Source organism: Nematolebias whitei, chromosome 7 (genome assembly GCF_014905685.2).
Source record: "Nematolebias whitei isolate Nwh7 chromosome 7, NemWhi1, whole genome shotgun sequence".
Taxonomy (NCBI): Eukaryota; Metazoa; Chordata; class Actinopteri; order Cyprinodontiformes; family Rivulidae; genus Nematolebias; species Nematolebias whitei.
This window is the reverse complement of record NC_056504.1, coordinates 31,646,458-31,665,713: the sequence shown is the minus strand read 5'-3', so window position 1 is coordinate 31,665,713 and position 19,256 is coordinate 31,646,458. Positions and strand designations below refer to the sequence as shown.

General features: G+C 40.4%; 1 protein-coding gene across 1 annotated transcript in view; it reads left to right on the top strand.

Moving 5' to 3' along the window:
- The window catches only part of LOC119411820 (E3 ubiquitin-protein ligase TRIM62), a gene marked incomplete at its 5' end in the record, with an annotated part of 294,497 nt that overhangs the window by 245,981 nt on the left and 29,260 nt on the right, over positions 1–19,256 (top strand).

Genomic DNA, 19,256 nt, shown 5'->3' with positions numbered 1-19,256 from the left:
AACCTGGAACATTTCACCTGATGAAATAAGCTATGGTAGAAACCTTTACAAATATATGCTGGCAATGAAAACTAATGAATAGCAAATACTAAATCAAGACAGAACTATCCCTTAAGAAAAAACAAACTCTAAAATCAATCTTGTAGTAAAGTGTGCGTTCCTGAATTTTCTGCTCTTCGTCGCTGCTCCCTGTGGTTTCTGCGGACACGAGCGACACCTGCTGGTCAAAGATTAACACTGCAGCCAGTAACAAACCGGCTTATGAACACTTTAATTCATAAAACCGTTTACACTTAGATCTTAAAGTCACTTTTCTATTTGCGACGACTCCAAAGCTCACTTATAAGTCAAGCTACTAATCACAAAAATTAAGTTTCTGTCTGCATTTCCTCCCTTGTTGGATCAAGGTAAACGGCTAAACAAGAAACGGAGAGGAAGTGTGAACCGTTTCATTATTAAAAGTAGGGGGGGATGGATTACAATTTTTCATCTATAGTTAAAATTTTATGCCTCAAATCATAGCATAGATGATTAAAGTTACGTCTTTTAAAATTATTTATTCGTTACCATTTATTTTATTGTGAAAAAAATCCGACTGCTTTTATTTTGTAAAAACCTGTTTGACTTGCCACCCCTATTCACTGCCGCAGTTGGTTGCATCTGTTGCCGCTGCGTGTTGCTCTCCTCGCTAGACACTTGTGTGGAAGCAGCTGATGTCGCTACGAGATTGGTAGGTGAAGGGGTTTCATTTTCCGCTTTTATCCATCTTTTTTTGAACGAATTGTCACTTTAAGTTCCGTTTAATCCATTCATGGCACCTGAAATGCATGTGTTTATAAATGTGGAGCCCATTTAACTATTGCTGTGCCTCTTTTGTGCCCTCTCTGCCCTCTCATTCATCCTTTCCGCTATGGTTTTGTGTTCTGCTCAGGTCGGTCGTGTTTACATATCCATCCATTCATCCATTTTCTTTACCTGCCTTTCTTTTTCCGGGTTTTGGGGCAGCTGGTGCCTACGAGGCGGGGGTACACCCAGGACAGGTCGCAAGTCCATCACAGGCTGCTAATATGCCTGGCTCGGTAGCTTCTGATTGTTCAAAGATAAAACAATCTTGTTGCAATCTTCATTTTTTTACTCGGGGCAGGAAGGTCGACGGCAGCAGAGAGAGGCTGCAGGTGTTTGTCTGTTTGTTGTCTGCTTGGCGCAAGCATTTAGTGTTAAAAACACGTTTCAGACCCTTTAAACTTAGTTAAGGAAGGAGTTTAGCAGATTGGAAAATGCATTTCCTTACACAGCTTCGTCACATCCAGGTGTTCCCTCAGGTAAGGAGGAAGCTGACAAACCGAAAGTTAAACTGCAGCTTCTTCTCTTGAATCAAGATTAGATTATTAGGTTTTCATAATCTCTGAGTTAAAGTCTCCATCATCTACCACATTTTTTTTTTTTTACTGCCCTGTCAGGGTGCTCATTAAGTTATTGCTTGAATTGTTAATTAAGAACACAGTCAGCACTGTCATAACATACCATAAAACTTATACTATTCTGATTTTAAAAGCTGATATTTTGGGGGGGGGGCAACACCACAGAAAACCAATAACTTGATCCGATTTGTAGCGGAAGAGATTTAAGTATTAAACAAGTTCCTATTTAAGTACATTTTCTTATAAATGCCCACAAAAATGTGTTACTTTGTTGAAGCTTTTAGTCTCAGATTAAAGTTAAGATGCATTTTATTTCCAATTTCTTCTTCTTTTGGCTTTTCCCTTTTCAGGGGTCGCCACAGCGAGTCATCCTCCTCCGTCTCACTCTGTCCTCTGCATCCTCTGTCCTCCATGTCCTCTCTAACTGCATCCATATGTCTCCTCTTTGTCTTATTCCTGGCAGCTGAATTTCTAACATCCTTCTACCAGTATACCCACTGTCCCTCCTCTGGACATGTCCAAACCACCTCGGCTGGTTCTCACTAACTTGTAAATCTTTCTTTTGACATTTTGCTGCCCACTCTTACATCCCAAATCACCCCTGAAACGTTTCTCCATCCACTCCTTTCTTATGGGACAGTTTATTTTAATGCATGTTGTTTAATATGTTTCCAGCAGCGACCAGGTTGAAGAGTCCTGAAGATTCTCCACGAACACCTGCATGGCAGTGAACCATTCACTTGCAAATTAAACCACTAGTCCTCAGCTCCAGAACAGTCTTTTTAAATGCTGCGCAGTCTCTCCTTTGGCAAATGGCTTGTTGTCTGAAGGACGAGCTCCTCTGTTCCATCTGCCTCAGCATCTACCAGGACCCTGTCAGCTTTGGCTGTGAGCACTACTTTTGCAGGAAGTGCATCACCGAGCACTGGAGCAGGCAAGAGCCTCACGGAACGCGGGACTGCCCCGAGTGCCGGAGGACCTTCGCCGATCCGCTCCTTTCGCCGAGTCTCAAATTGTCCAACATTGTGGAGCGCTACTCGGCCTTCCCGCTCGACGCCATCCTAAACGCTCAGAGGAGCCCCTACCCCTGCAAAGACCACGAGAAGGTCAAGCTCTTCTGCCTCACAGACAAAAGCCTGGTGTGCTTCTTCTGCGACGAGCCGACGCTGCACGAGCAGCACCAGGTGACCACGATCGACGAGGCGTTCGAGGAGATTCAGGTCAGTTGTAGCTAACACACTCTGACAGCTCATTAGTAAAGATAATCTGACATTTTACTGAAAAAAAGCCCTTTGCATTGGATTCTTGTAGTTGAACTCTTGTCTCCCCCATGGGAGCTGCCTAGGCTGTTCAGCATTAAGACCTCGGCTACTACAGAGCTGCTCCATGTAAGCAGTTTTCTCATGAGAACTTCATTTGGAGTAGTAGCTGAAGAATGAGGCATATCTAATTTACTTTTCCCAAAAGGCCTGTATGAGTCCACTGACCTTAGATAACAAGATTCTAGTTGGTCACTCCTGTTATTAACAAAGGTCAGAGTGTTTTTCATTCTCTGATAAATACTTAATTGAGTAAAAAGATGATTCAATATGCAGCTCATGTTGCCTAAAAGTTCTTCAACTATAAAATTATGCAAAATGAATCTGAGGGAATTTGGGAAAACTGGGGTTTCATTTGAAATATGCATGCTTGACATAGAAGAATGCACAATTAAAATTATATTAATGCATATTTTACTCTCGGGTACATGTGAGTTTATTAGTTGTTGTTAACAGCATGCCTTGTTTCACGCTCCTAATTTGGCTAAGTCATGTAAAATTCAGTCAAAAATCTCAGCATATTTACTTTAGAAATAACAGACTTATCTGCTGGTTTTTTTTTTTCTGTAACTCTTGACAAAACATGCTTTTTAAATAAACAAATACTACAATATGATCAGTTTTACGAGGTAAATCCTAAATTTGAACCTGGAAATGCATCAGGATTACGTCCCCCTGTGAGAGCTGTGAAGTGTTGCGCTCGTCGTGAACCTGAAATACTCACTTAAACCAGTCTTTTTTTTTTCTCAGCATTTTTCATCTGATTTCTGTGCTTTCAGCCCTAGTATAAAGTATAACAGAAAAAAATGAAAAATAATTTGGTTTGTTTCTGTTCAGATATTTTGACTCTCAAGGAAAATTATCTGTTAAGTCCACCAGCACAAGAAGGATTTGGTGAAGTAAAGAGATGAAATACCTCAGAAACATTTAAATAACTTAACTAATTTCAGATTCAGGACTTTAGACAATAATTAGCAGTGGCTGTGAGAATCTGACTCATTTTCCACGAGTAAGAATGGTGCAAGTGTTTGCTTGCCGCTTGTTGTTTGAATAATTCCATTCCCACTGAGCCAAAATCCAATAACTGTGAAACAAAGCTCCTAATCCTTTTTCTTTGGTGTTCCAGTACACATAGCAACACACTCCAGGCTTGTGCTAAGGCGCATATTCCAATTTTCATGTCTGCTTATCACTGCAGATATCTTCTGTCACTAAAAGGACATTTCTAGCCACACAAGAAAGAAAAAAAAATCCCTGATGGATACAAATCATATGAGGTTTTAAAGGTTTATATTGTTTGGAAATAACCATGTAGTCTTACTCTCTGACAAGTCCTTCATCCATGCACAGAATGCATCTCTTGGATCGCTGCAGCCTTTGACTATTCATGATGCTGACCTCCTTGACTTGTCTAAAAATATCTTTGACGTGGAGAAGTTCATTCTGCACTGGCGCCCTGAAACAGTGAGCGGACAATTATGAACTCCACCCGATGGAGAAACGGAACTGCTAAAAAAACAGAGCTTGTGTTGTTTAGAGGTCTACCAGGGCTGGGCGAGTTAGGCCAATTCGGGACTCGCTGGAGGGATTATTTTGTTTCCCAGCTGGCCTGGGATTCCCAAAGAGAAGCTGGAGGGATTTGATGGAGATTGAAATACTGGTATCTGTACTTCCCTGTTTCCCTTGTGACTCAGTGGATTACATGGTTTGTGGTAATTGATAGATAAATGTGTTTTCATTTTTGTAACATGCAGGGATTTTGTCTCTTAATACTGCTTTAACCATCAGTTTTAATCAAAATTAGTTTTTTTTTTAATATATCTCACCAAAGTAATGTAATAACAGTTCTGTGCAAGAGTTTTAAACCACTCCTAATTTCTTTATACTTTGCTGTTTTTTTTCTTTCTTGCTCTCGGTGAAGGCGGACGCTTTTTTCTCCCGCTCCTTCCCCTGTTTCTGCTCTTTGAACTGTGAACCTTTTGGAGCCTCTCTTTGCATATATTCCGAATTGTAAATCATGGATCTGGTCAGCTGGTCTCTCAACGCAATTGATCAAATTTTCTTGACGAGAAGACAAGACGAAGGAGAGCCCTCCTGCCCCATTGGGACACTTGCAGCCAGATACACGATGGATTCCTGAGGGCAGTTGAAGATTGTGTGTCTGCCCATATTGTCAGTCAAAGATGTTGACAATGCGTACATAATTGGATTTATGATAACAGACTTTTTGCTTTTTGGAGTTGGTGGTTACCTGGCATATCGACAAATTCGAAAAACGTCAGCAGCTGTTCTGGCCATTGTGAAGCTGCCAGGCCTGTGTGAAGGAATGTGCTGTGCTGTGAACACTCAGACTCAAATGCTGTGTGACCTGAGCCATAAGATGGATGCGATTATTGCTGAGAATTGCAGGCTACTTGTGGCTCCTGAATCTCGCTGACAAGAAGGAATTGACCTTGGAGAATATCCTGACGCATGCTCAATAATCCAGGTAGAAAAATCCAAAAAAATTCAATCTGGTCCTCTGGACATTCAAAAAAAAAAAAACAATAAAAAACAAAGCAAAAAAATCTAGAAACGTTTCGTCTCTCATCCAAGAGACTTCCTCAGTCTGAGGTGCTGTTTTCAGCTCAGTCTCTTAAATAGCACCTTCTTAGAGTGGATCAACCAGTTTGCTGCTGACAACCAAAACCATGTGCAACCAAAGCATGTGATCAGCTGGGAGCCCCCCTTCCCACTTCACCCTCACCCACTCCACATGCACATGTCTTATGTCATCTGTATGTTGTTTTTTATGCTGAGGTTTTATTGCAACTTTCACACTGTGTCCTGTTAGGGACACGGTGTGAGAAAGGATTTTTTTGGGGGGTACCTCCTCTTTCCTCGTGTTCCCTTGTACCTTATTTAATAAAAAAGGCAGCGCCTCTCATGAGGCTGCAGCCTCAGGCATACGTCTACCCATGTCTGTGTTGTTTGGTTGTTTATGTTTCTTTGGACGGGCTGTACTGAAATTAAATTTCTTTGTGCTTCTGTGCAATGACAAAGGCTGATTCTAATTAACAAACCAATTTTTCTCGAACCGTTTTCAAGTGATCTTCATCAATACTTTCCAAAGGTCCTTTTTTAAAAATATTTTCATTGAGCTTTTGTCTTCATTTTCACTAATTTTTTGTCCAACTCTTATACCTGACAGAAAATGTGCTCCTTTTTAAAAATAAGAAAAGTGGACAAGTGCAGGACCAAAATAAGTGTTGAGCTTATCTACAAATGTTGAGCAGTATCTGGGGGGGGGGGGGGGGGGGGAAGCAAACAAAGACCTGACACAAGACTTCTCATCCTCCAGTTGATTGTCTCTGTAAAGTTTTCATCTTATAGCTCTTTGGAAACTATCTTGTTGCTAAAATTGTTGTTTTATATGTCAAACTAAGCTTTCTTTAGTACATTTTTGTAATAAAAATAAAAAGCAAATGAAATGGAAACAAATGTTTTTTGTGACAGGCTGCTGGTAACAAGTGCCAGAAGAGCTCCGTTAAGACAAGCTCTTTGTTAATCTCTGTTGACACAACACTGGTTCATACCTTGAGTTTAGGAGCATTTTTATTCTTTCATTCTTTTATAATTTCTTCCACCTGCGTAATATCACTATAATTAGAAACATCCTATCTAAAAATGATGCAGAAAAACTGGTTCATGCATTTATCATGTCTAGACTGGACTATTGCAATGGTTTGTTGTCTGGGTGTCCAAATACTTCTTTAAAAATACTTAAAAACTTCAGTTGATCCAAAATGCTGCTGCCAGAGTCTTAACTGGAGTTAGTAGGAGAGATCATATCTCTCTGGTTTTTGCTTCTCTCCATTGACTCCCTGTCAAGTCCAGAATTGAATTCAAAATCTTACTTCTAACCTACAAAGCCCTCAACAACCTAGCTCCATCTTATATTAGAAAACTTATTGTTCCATATTTTCCTAACAAAGCACTTTGCTCTCAGACTGCAGGTTTACTTGCGGTTCTTAGAGTTTCCAAAAGTAGAATGGGAGGAAGATCTTTCAGTTATCAGGCTCCTCTCTTTTGGAACCAACTTCCAGTTTCTGTCCATGAGGCTGACACATTGTCCAGTTTTAAGACTGGGCTTAAGACTTTCCCTTTTGATAAATCCTATAATTAGGGTTGGCTTGTTATGCTGCCATAGGCTTAGACTACTGGAGGACAAATTTACCTCATTTCTTAAAATAAATTGTTACAAATAAATAGTTTTCATTCTATCTTAACATGTGATTCACAACCTGCCATTGTGTATCTGTTCCTTCTTGCTGTTCCTCTCAAACCCAGCCGGTCGAAACAGATGGACGCTTGTCCTGAGACTGGTTCTGCTAAAGGTTTCTTTCTCATGAGGGAGTTTTTTCCTTTCCACTGTCGCCTTCATGCTCGCTCAAGATGAAAATTCTGTGATGGAGTTAAACTCAAAGCAGTCTGCTCCTCAGATAATGTTATTAACTTACTTTTTATATATGAATGTTTCTGTAAGTGCTCTGTTACTCCTGACCACTTTTTAAAATATTAGAAAAACGGTTTGTTTCTTGGGTGAAAAATTAAAGAAATGAGGAATAAGTAAAAACTTTTGCACAGTACATACGTATATAGGACAAATAACTTTTTTTTGCTCTCTCTTGCTACAAATGAGTTTATGCAACGACTTTATCAGACTTTGGTGTGAAATTGATCACATTCTGTTTAACGTTCAAAGCATGTTCCTCATCACTTTGTGCAACCGAGATTTAAAACCATTCCTTTTTGCATTATGAACTCATTGAGGGTGCTGTGAATATTCATGCAACTATCTTCAGTTTTCAATTGGACTCTTTACGAGCAGCTTGATGAGGGTCAAAACTGTCTAATGTTTGAACAGAAATAATTAGTCCCAGCTCAAGATGTTTCTCCCTTCTTGGACAACAGCTCGTCCCTCCGCTCGGAGTTCTTTTCAAGGCGGCGATTTGGCATTTTGTATTCTGGCAAGAGCCTTGGATGCTTCTGCGATGCTGAAAGAGTCTGAGCACTGAGGGCCCCATCGGAAACAAGCGTGACCCTCGATGAGCTTGGAACACCCGCCTTTTGACATGATTTGTTACGTAATGTCAAAACCTTACTAGACAAACACACATCAGAAAAATGCAGGTGATAGTGTTGAATGCTACTCTCACTCATGAACATGAAATGTCATCAAGAATATGTATTACACAACTTGTTTGCTTTTGTTTTTCCTCTTTTCTTCAGTAAACAGAGAAGAGCTGTTTGTCAGATAGAAGCAAATGTGTGAGAACTGTGCCTGCAGGCTCCAACTTCACTCAGCATAAAGCTCAACACTGCTTAACTAAATGCCAAAACAATATGATGGGGATGTGCTAAAATGCAACAGCAATCGGCTCCATGTGCAGCAATAATGTGGCTTGAGGGGCACATGTCATGCCAGCTTGGTGGCCTGTTTGAAACTACCCCAAGATATTTTGGTATGGTGGGAAGGATGGAGATGAACATAAGCACATTAGATGTGCAGAGAGCCAGAGCTTTGCCCCTTGTTGTTGCATTGTTTAAAATCCAAGACAAGTTTTAACGTTGCCTTCCTCTAGTTTTGTTGTGATGTTTTTGGATTTGCCTTCCCCTTTGACAATGCGGTTCTGCTTTGGGTTTTTACAACAATGTAACCCTTTAGTTAGAGAGTGAAAGAAACAACTGTGGGATCGTTAAAGAGCTGGCAGGTATTCTGTGGTTTAATACGATTTTTCTTGGAGAAAATGAACAGAAAGAGATCGCGGCCAGGTCGTCAGAGCTGAAGTCATTTATTTCTGCAGTTCATTTTTCCAGTAGTGTGTCCGTTTATGTTAGTTCAACATTCCAGTTTGATTACTTAATATTGACGTGTCTGTAGCCAGTTTCTGTTCCACTTAACTGCAGCAGTGATTCATAGTCACTCAGTTTCTGTCGCAGCTGTGGAGTTGGATTGACAACAATAATCAGTGCTTACTGGAGGTTTCTAGTATACAGTACTCCCTCGTTTATTGTGAGGTTACGTTCCAGACCTCCCCCCGCAATAAGTGAAAATCTGCGAACTAGTAGTGACATTATATTTATTTTAGTATTTATATATTTTAAGTCTTTAGAAACCCTTCCCATACTCTTGCAATGTTCGGAACTCTTGAACCTCTGTCATTTTAACATGGTATTGGTAAATGGACTGTACTTGTATAGCGCCTTTCTATCTGATCAAGATACTCAAAGCGCTTTACAACACAATCTGTGTCCTTACCCATTCATACAGCACTCTACTAGATCTCTACAAAGCTAATTGAACAAATCATTCTAAAGAGACTAATAATCAGAGCTTTATCACCTTCATACACCGATGGGACACACATCGGAGGCAATGAAGGGTTCAGTGTCTTGCCCAGAGACACTTCGGCATGTGACTGCTGGTGGATTCAAACCCCCAACTTTTGCATTGGAGGACGACTGCTCTAACCACTCAGCCACAGCCGCCCAAACAACATACATAAATGTAGCTACTAAATTTTACTTTAATTTTACGGTTCTGTGCAGCCCTTGAGTGCCAAAGCGCATTTTGGGGTGGGGGGCATGGGACCAGTGGTCCGATTGAGTGGTCCAAGAGATGATAAAAGTCTCGTTGGGCTCCGGAGGGAGCGCTGAAACTAACGCCGTGCATCCTGCTCTGAAGTCCTTGTTGGCCGGCTGCCAGTTCTCAGATTCACAGATGGGTGTGGAGGTCCAGTTCTGGTCCAGTTCCCGGTGGGTTCCGTGCAGCTCTCTGCATCCACTGGGCCCCGAAGTCGCTGTAATAAGTGCTAAACTTTTTCCGATCAGATCAAAACGTTCTTTCTAATATTTCAGCAGAAGGAAAATGGCTTCAGGGCGGGGCCCTGTTGGCTTCTGGGAAATGTAGTCGTTATGAGCGGGGATACAGTTTAGGCTTCTTAAGAGAAAACTACTACAAAATGGCAGCGCCTGTCCAAAGTCTTTTTTAACTTTTTCGTTAAGTTTTTTACTGTACAGTACTGTAGCCAGTACTGTCCCAATCACATGTTTTTTAAATTATTTATTAACCTTTATTTAACCAGGCAAATCCTATTGAGATTACAGATCTCATTTGCAAGGAAGGCCTGAAGGCAGCCTAACATGCATGTTTTTGTGTTTAATGTTAAAGTTTACAATCATGTGTCCTGTATAATTTTTTCTTCTTCTCATATTCAATTTTACTTTGAAAAACTGCAAAAGAGTGAGTCTGCAAAAGTTGAACCGCTAAGTAGCCATGGACTAGGGACTACTGTATTAGACATTTACTAGTAATGAGGTAGGGTGCACCGTTTGCAGTTTTCTGGTCGATCAATGATTTCTAAAAAGTCTGACCTGCCGATTCCGATTTTTGGCCGATACCGATTTTGTTTTATGAGCGACACTGTCAGGTGTTATAAGGTCACCATGCGCATTCAATTTTCCAATCTTATTTTATTGAAAAATATACCCATGAACATTATCCTTGAAACAATACAAACTTTTTTTAACTGGCTGTGAGGTAGTGCTCTGAAATGTAAATGAAGTTCAGATAATTGTTGTTAAAACTAAAAAAATCTGTAAAATCGGTTTCTCTTGTAAGTATTGTCCGATTTCCCAAAATTAAGGAAATCAGTGTTGATAAATCGATGCACCCCTATAATGAGGTACGATGATCTCCAAATTTACTTCAGTTGTTATAATCAAATGTTATTTGTCATTGCAGCCCAGATATATTATTAAAATTACAATTTTATTTTTTATTATGTATCAAAAAAATGTATGACGCGTGATATGAAGTTGGAGATGAAACTTTGAGACTTAACATCTAAATGACCAGATCCTTGGTTAATTCAGCCAACTACTGGACTATTTTCTAGATAATGAACACATTCTTTTAAAAGGCCCTGTGTTGCACTCAGTCCATTAACAGCTAATTAGCTTTGCAAAGGCACAGTGTTGCAGTTGCCACTGTGGTTTGCACTGAGGAAAATACTGCATTCAAGTTTTAACGCTGATGTTGCAGCTGTAGCAAATACACAGGGCTTTTCCCAATTTAAGAGACATTGTTGTCAAAATTAATGTTGCACAAATTGTAACACTTTTCAGGGCTGCCTTTTTCCCCCTAAATTGTGTGCTTGCAGGGAAGCTGCAGTTTGTTGATGTTCACTCCTCGTCTGTATTTGTGTTTGAAGCCAGGATGGCACTAAAATGACCAGGGCATGAGCATGCTGAGCATGCATCAGGATAAAATGACCAGGCATTTTTCTTGTTGGAAACCTCATTTTTCATTGTCTTTTACTGTGTCACTGAAAAGGTTTGTGGAAACGATAAACTGTTTTACATTGGACTTGTGGATCTACTCATGTAATAAGCACAATTCTACTACTTTTTTTCTCTTTTTCTTTTGGCTGTTCCCTTTTCAGGGGTCGCCACAGCCAGTTATCCTCCTCCAAAATGAGCACAATGATATGTGAAAATACTTTCTATGTCCTATATGCTGCTTTACAATATTCCCGCAGGTTTTAGCTACGTCATCTGTCTTTTATATCATACCATCTAAACTCTGAACAGTGATTTTGGCGGGTCGCTGTCACACGTGCCTTTGGTGTGCGTATGGATGTAATCTCCTTAGCCTGCCATGTCACTTTGTTGACCTCAGAATCTGAGTCTTGTTGATGTGTTGAGAGCTTTACCTCCCCCTGATTTGTGCACATTTTCTCCCTCGGAAGCATGTCTGTTGCAAAAGCTTCAACGCACAGACACATTCGCCACTCAACATGCATGCACACACCTGGCAAACAGCCTGCTCATAATTGCTTGCTCGCACATAAAGGACATTATGGTAGGATGGAGGACGATTTGTTTGCAGCTCTGTTTGGATCGGGATGCAGAAATTTCACTGTCGGCTAAAGCATTCTGATTAGAGTTGGATTTATTCTGGAAATTATACAGAACGTTATGGAACATTGTTTACATTTAATGAACAGAAGCAAGTTGCACATTTAACAAAACTATTTAAAATGCAACGTAAAATTTACCTGAAACTAGTTGTGAAATATTTAGATGTTAAAAAAAAAAAGCCAAACTATATTTAATTTTCCATTAATAAAAAAGTATTTAGTTTTACTTCAGTCTTGCTAAACAATCCAAAAGACTAGATGTCAATAATTATTTTAAGTAACATGCTCACAGCTGGCCAGACTAGTTCTTCCTCCCACCACCATTTTACCCAAACTTCAGTGGGAGGTCGGGCGCCATCTTAAATAGACGCTGGCTCTAAGACTAATTGGGGCTGGACGACGCTGTGCACTTGTTACCACACAGCTGTAGCCTAAACTTGGCAGTGAACTCCTGCAGAGGACAAAATGGAAACCGCAGCAGTCACAGGGCTTTAATTATAGTGATGGGGACTGTCAGTGGGCTGTATGCAACCGGTGTTTCAGGGCTAGTCAGACTCTTCCTGCTGTCAACTTGCTTAAGGGATGCATTCAGCCCAACAGCAGTATTGGACCAGATAAGGAGGGGAAACAGACTGCAGGTTCTTGTAATCCAAGCATATTCCTAGATGTTTTTTGTTTGCTTTCAGAGACAGCATATATTATTGGTGCTCAGAGAGTGATGACAGGCAGCTGCACATTAAAGTGGATTGGTATCTGTAGCCCACACTCCAGTGGAAATAAATGATTTTATATGGTTGTGTCACTCAGATGGACCTGCCAGTCAGTGCTCAAATCTGCCTGTGTGCCATTCTCTGTTAAAACCTTTATAACTAGTTCTTCTGTTATCAGACCACAAACAGGAGGTTGTTCATGTATTAGCCCTTTTCTCATCAGCTTTGCACTAATGCAGTTGGCATGTTTGAAAGTGGAGGAGGAGCTCGTTGGCCTTTTGAATCGATGCTCTGCTGTATTTTCTTTTTAAACCACGATTTCACTCACTCTCCGGCTTTCAGTGCCTGATCAAGAGCTCTCGCTGTGCGCCTGCCATCACCACGCATGGCCGTGCTGCTGCAGTAATGAGTCAGGCAATTTCAAGGGCACCCACGGCTGCCATCTCCCCTGTGGCTCTCCTCAGTCTGCTCATCTTTCAGCAGCTCCATCTCTTATTCTTTACTCTGCTTTCTCTCTTTCTATAATCTCAATCTATTTAAAATATGTGTGCTATTAGGTGTTACAAGTCTGGTTGAGTGACTACATATTTTAAGGGAGGTAGTCTTCACCCTACTAATTTCCACCCACGATAAACAAATGAGTTCTTCCAGCTTGGCAGTGTGTCATCATGGTGGTGTGACAGTGGCCCTTCTTTCATGCACAAAATGAAGCTACTGGGACGACAGGTCAGTCATGTTTCATTAAAGGAGTCTTGGCATCATGTTCTCTTCCAGTAAAAGGCCAGGAGCTTGTAGAGAACCTATTACTGATACCTCTAATAATGTTTGAGGCAAGACTCATCCAGGCGGCATATTTCTTTCTACCCACGCGGTCAATAGATTAGCAGATAAGCAGCTGCACCGATAATGGGGAAGCAGTGAGCTGATGCCACATCTATAATCATGGAGCATTTTGTCTTGTTTAGATGATTACTTGGCTGGCGCTTAACTTAAGCAAGCAAGTCAGATGTTTGTGCATCTGTTGTACATTAGAGACATTTGTGTAGCCATCCTGCAAAGATGAGCAGATCTTTGCAATTTTCCATACGTTTTCTGGCAAATGAGAACATCTGATTTAAATGCAAGGCAGAAAATATGCAGGAAATTTGTTGAAGAAAATAAAAACCATCAATTCTTGACTACAGGGAATCTTTCACATACCGAGGAAGACCTTTTGCTGCACTGTTATTCCAATAAATTATCTGAACGTAATAATGTGCCACTCGCCAGATCTGAACCCCTCTGAGTTTTTTTTGGGGTTCTATTTGTTGGATGCCATTCTCTAACAAGGTTGAGTCAGGTCTTCTGGACAGATTCTTCTTTGTTGAAACATTTTGTCTTTTGTCCAAGACTTCTTCAGTCTGAGGAGCTGCGAGCAAATTCAATCTTATAAGCAGCACCTTCTCATAGTGGGTGAACCAGTTTGCTGGTGGCAGCAAAAACTACTGTAGTTGCTCACATCAACTTAATGACCGATCGTTAGTGCCCGTTATCATTTGTGATTGTTTTGACTGTCACCAGCAAACTTTGATCCACTATGCAAAGGCGCTGCTTATAAGACTGAGTTTGCATGCAGCTCCTCAGACTGAAGAAGTCTTTTGGATAAAGGACAAAACAAAGAAGAACCCGTCCAGAGGACCTGACTCAACCTCCATTGAACTCTGGATTATTGAGCAAGAATCAGGACACCACTCCCAATAGTAAATGTTAAAATGTAAAATACAATTTCTTTTTATACTTTATATTTTGCTATTTTTGGGTGTAACTGTGACCCTGAGTACACAATTTCGTTCCACCTCATGTACTACATGTGATGTGAATGATAATAAAGACACTTGAACTTGAACAATTCTTCAAAAACTTTCAGGAATATGTTTTGGAAGAGCCCTGTTTTCTGTTGCAAAGTTATAAAGACCTGTATATAAAGTGGAGAAAATTTGTCTTTGGGATAAATTTAAAGTAAAAAATACATTTGTAACAGCTAATTATAGGTGAACATAAATGTTTTTATGCTTCAGGAATTATCAGTAAACCGTAAATATTAAGATTTATTTTTATTGAACTGAGAGATTGGTAAAATCTAATGTCCTAAAATAGACAGACAGGCATGTCTGGACTTGTCTTTTTTTTTTTTGTCTGGTACAAAAACGTCCACATTTTTCACATACCTTGACAATTAAAAATGACTACTGAGCTGAGCTATAAAGTTTAGCACAAAAAAGTGACAATACTTGAATTTCTTTCCCTTTAATTTTTGTTATCAAAGTGCAGCTTGAAAGACAAAGTTTCACTTTTAATATTTGCTACCTTCCTCTGTCCACAAATGTTTTTAACTTAACTATAAACTTGTCCTGAACCTCACAAATATCTATGACTCTGACCACATGAACAGATGCTTTTCTAAATGGTTGTTTGCATTTCTCATTTTAAATCCAAACAATGTTTTCGGAAAAGAAAAACTGAGATTTTCTACTTCTTTTTTTTTTGAAGTTGAGATTTTTAAAAACAGTTTATGTATTCACGTCTACTTGAGATATGAAGGTTTGGAGAAACAATGTTGTATCGGTCCACTTCATATGCTCACTTTTTCTCTGTACCTTACAAACCACAACAACAGTGGAACTGGTTTTTAACGTTTGTTTTTTAATCTGGCCCACATTAATTTGATCTTGTCTCTATTAAACTTTAGTCATATGCTGAAAAGAATGAGAGGAACAAAAAAGAGTAACAATTGCCATAGGACAAGCCATGCTGAAAATTTTCTTTCTTTGTATGTTGATGTAATGTGGATGTTCATACCAATTACAGACACGGCATTGGTAATACAGCATTTTATTTATTTATTTATTTTTTCCCCAGTAGCGAACAAAATATTTGATTTTTAAATGACAGTGGTGAGACCATCTATGTTGTATGGTCTGGAGTCAGTGGCATTGACAAAAAGTAAAGAGAAAGAACTGGAAGTGGCAGAAATGAAGATGTTGAGGTTCTCCTTAGGAGTGACAATGATGGATAAGATTAGGAATGAGATCATCAGAGGTACAGCACAGGTTGAACAACTGGGAAATAAAGTTAGAGAGACCAGACTGAGATGGTTTGGACATGTCCAGAGAAGGAACAGTGGTTATATTGGTAGAAGGATGTCAGAAATGCTGCTGCCAGGAAAAGGCCAAAGAGGCAAAGTATGGATCCAGTTGGGGAGGACATGGAGGTAGTTAGAGTGAGGACGGAGTGAGATGGAGTAGGATGACTTGCTGTGGTGACCCCTGAAGAGGGAAAAGCCAAAAGAAGATGCAGTAGTCCCTCAATTATTGGGGGTTATGTTCCAGACCCCATTGCAATAGGTGAAAAACTGCAAAGTAGGAATGTTATATTTATTTTGGTATTAAAGCTTTGTAAACCCTTCCCACACTATGGCAATGTTCTAAACTCTTAAACCTATGGAATTTTAACAACATACGTACAATGGGACTAACCTGTATAAATAAAGCTTGAATGAATGTACTGTACAGTACTGTTAAATTTTACTCACCAGTTCTGCAGAACAGCAGCTCAGTTCTGGTCGGGCTTTGTTCCAGTTCGTCAGACCTACCCTGCAGCGTCGAAGCCCATTTCCCCGTCCAGGTTGATGTGCACGTAGTTAATTGAGCTTCAGGAAGCTTCAGGATTATTTGCGACTTTCCTGCCAGTTCTGTGAGCTTAATAGATGGATGGTTACTTCTGATGAGGCAGCACGGTGGCACAACTGGTAGAGCTGCTGCCTCTCAGCGAGCAGGTCCCTGGTTCAAATCCCGGTCCATGGGTCTTTCTGGGTGGAGTTTGCATGTTTTCTCAGTGCATGCGTTGGTTTTCTCCGGGTACTCCGGTTTCCTCCCACAGACCAAAAACATGAATGTTAGGCTGATTGATAACTCTAAATAGTCCCTAGGTGTGAGTGAGAGTGAATGGTTGTTTGTCTCGTTTGTCTCTAAGTGGCCCTGTGATGGACTGGAGACCTGTCCAGGGTGTACCCCGCCCCTCGCACAGTGATAGCTGCACATGGGCACCGGCGACTCCCATGACCCACAATGGAAAAAGCGGGTAAAAGATAATGGATGGATGGATGGATGGTTACTTCTGACTTTGCATTGTAAAACTTTCCCTCCATTTCAGCAGAAAGCAGCAGCTGGAAGCACTGTTGGCTTCTGGGTAGTGTAGTTCTTTTGAATGGCGTTACAGTAGGTTTATTGAAAGAAAACTGTAAAATGGTGGGCCCGTCCGAAGTTTTTTTCCTCAACTTTTTATCCTGTACCGCCCCAATCACGTGAGTGATGTTAAAGTTGACAATCGTTGAAAAACTACGAAAGAGCGAGTCCGTGAAAGTCAAACTGCGAAGTAGCGAGGAACTACTGTATACAGTATTGAAAGTTGTGGAACTTATTAACTTTCCTTTTTATTTATTTTTGATAATGCATAACGGAGTGCATCAAAATGGAAAAACTGAATAAGTTTCTTTCGGCTGCTCCCTTCATGGGGTCACCAAAGTGAGCAAACTCATGAAAGATTTGGGTATTTGTTTGACGCCGGATGCCCTTCCTGACACAACCTGGGCTCGAACCCACAACCTCAGATTACAAGACTGCATCCCCCTAAAATGGAAAAACAGAATAATGAAGGGCAAAACAATTTGTTACAAGGTGATCTCAAACATAGATTATGTTTCTAAGTCCTGCAATGTTTTCCACACTTCAATGTTTTATGAATAATGTAACATGTCATGGTGTCAAAGTAACCCATCTCAGGGTGGAGATGCAATAAACATTTATGCATCTATGATGTCACAGGCTGTACCATTTAAAATGAACAAACTTACATATTCCCTTTATTCCAATGCTTGATTTCAATGATATGGACTGTACTATTATACATTAGTGATTTTCCCATGTGCTCCTCTGCTAGTTTAAGCTTCTGGTCCCAGCATATAGTAGCTCCTGCTGGAGCTGATCTGAGTCCAGAAAGTGAGAGGAGGAATTGGTAAGAGGAGAGATTTACTGGTCATCGTGGTGAATGAAAGAAGGGCTTTTTGCTGAACCTTGGTCTACTTAATGCTTTGTAGATCATCACTGGTGTCACTATGATGATTAAATACAAAGAACTCTGTAATGAAATGAGTTGTGCAAATGGTTGATTTTATATACATTTTCCTTAGAGGTAAAATGATGAAATTGAAATCAGAGTTTAAAGAGTGGCAAAAATGTTAAAAATTGATGAGCGACTGATAAAGTTATTAATACCTCTGCCCTGTTTTATTTTCTTTGTGTGGTATGTGGAGGATGTGAACTGTTTTTCTCTGCCTGTGCAGACATGATACTCTGAGCTCTGGGTTGATTAGCTGGAGAATTAGGACAGATTAGGCCATTGTTCTCAGTGGGTCTGGACTGGGCAGGATAGGGTTGTAATCTCCTGTAATTCTGTGTTCGTGATTTACTGAAGATGATTTAATTGGACTTTCAGCGGATAGGAGCGCTCGCTTTAAGCTCCCAATCACTCAGGTGCAGTTTGCTGATCCAACTGGTTGCTTGGAGGAGAGACAAACCCGCAGCTGTTCATCTGTACTGTCTAGAGGAGAAATCCAGTTGTTTGTGCTGTTTACCCACAAACCTGTTGTTCTTGTAAAAGCCTGAGTGAGGAACAGGGTCAACATGGTTGATAGGCAAATCATTTCTAGCAAAATTATCACAAGATCAGTGCTAAATGGAATCTATGGTTTTGCCTGCTCAGCTTGTTTGACATAAATGTGTCATCTGAACCAGTTCTCGTGGGGTTTCTGGGCTTCTTTGGAGCGTAACTGGAGCAGTCCAAACCTCCAACGATCATTCAGAAAATTTCAGAAAATACACTCACCACAGAAACTTAACTAACGGTAGTCCCTCAATTATCACAGGAGCTACGTTCCACCTCACAATAAGTGAAAAACCATGAAGTAGGGACATTGTATAGTATTAATTTAGTTTTTAAGGTTTTATAAACCCTTCCCACACTCTTGCAATGCTCTAAATTCTTAAACCTACGTAATTTTAACAACATACTAGATGTTGAATTGACTTGTCCACTCGTCGATTCTAGGACTTCTTGCGAGTTTTTAAATTTCATGTCTACTAGTCGCAGTCTGTGATTGTCGCGTGTCACGTGATCAGCGCCGGGCCGCTGGCTACAAAACGGATTCTTCCAAGAAGATGGAAGGCAAAGAGCAGGCCAAGTCTTGCCAAATGGGTAGAAGTTCATCAACAGTGTGGAAGTATTTCACTAAAGATGACTCTTCCGGTTCAAACACCCGTGGTGAGCTCCGGAGAAGACACCGGTCCTCTAAGCAACACTTCCCCGCTGGAGAGGCTCCCTCGGCCGCAAGCTGCACTCAGATTGACCGATGAGGCTGGAAGTAGTTCTGGTCCAGTTCTGGTCGGGTTCTGATCGGCTCTCTGCAGCCACTGAGTGCCGAAGTCACTTTGAATAAGGACCAAACTTTTTTGTCAGGTTTGGATCGGATCAAAACTTTCCTTCCGTTTTGGCATAAAGCAGCAGGCTGGAAGCACTGTTGAATTCTGGGAAGTGCACTGTTGCCTTGTGGATAATGAAGTTCTTTTGGACTGGTGATACTGTTTAAGCTTATTGAAAGAAAACTGCAAAATGGCAGCACCTGTCCAAATTATTAGTAATTTTTGTAATTAACTTTTTTCAACCACGTGAGTATAGTGATACTACTGCAAAGTTGATAATCATGTGTCTTGTGCATTTTGTTTTTAATTATATATATATATATATATA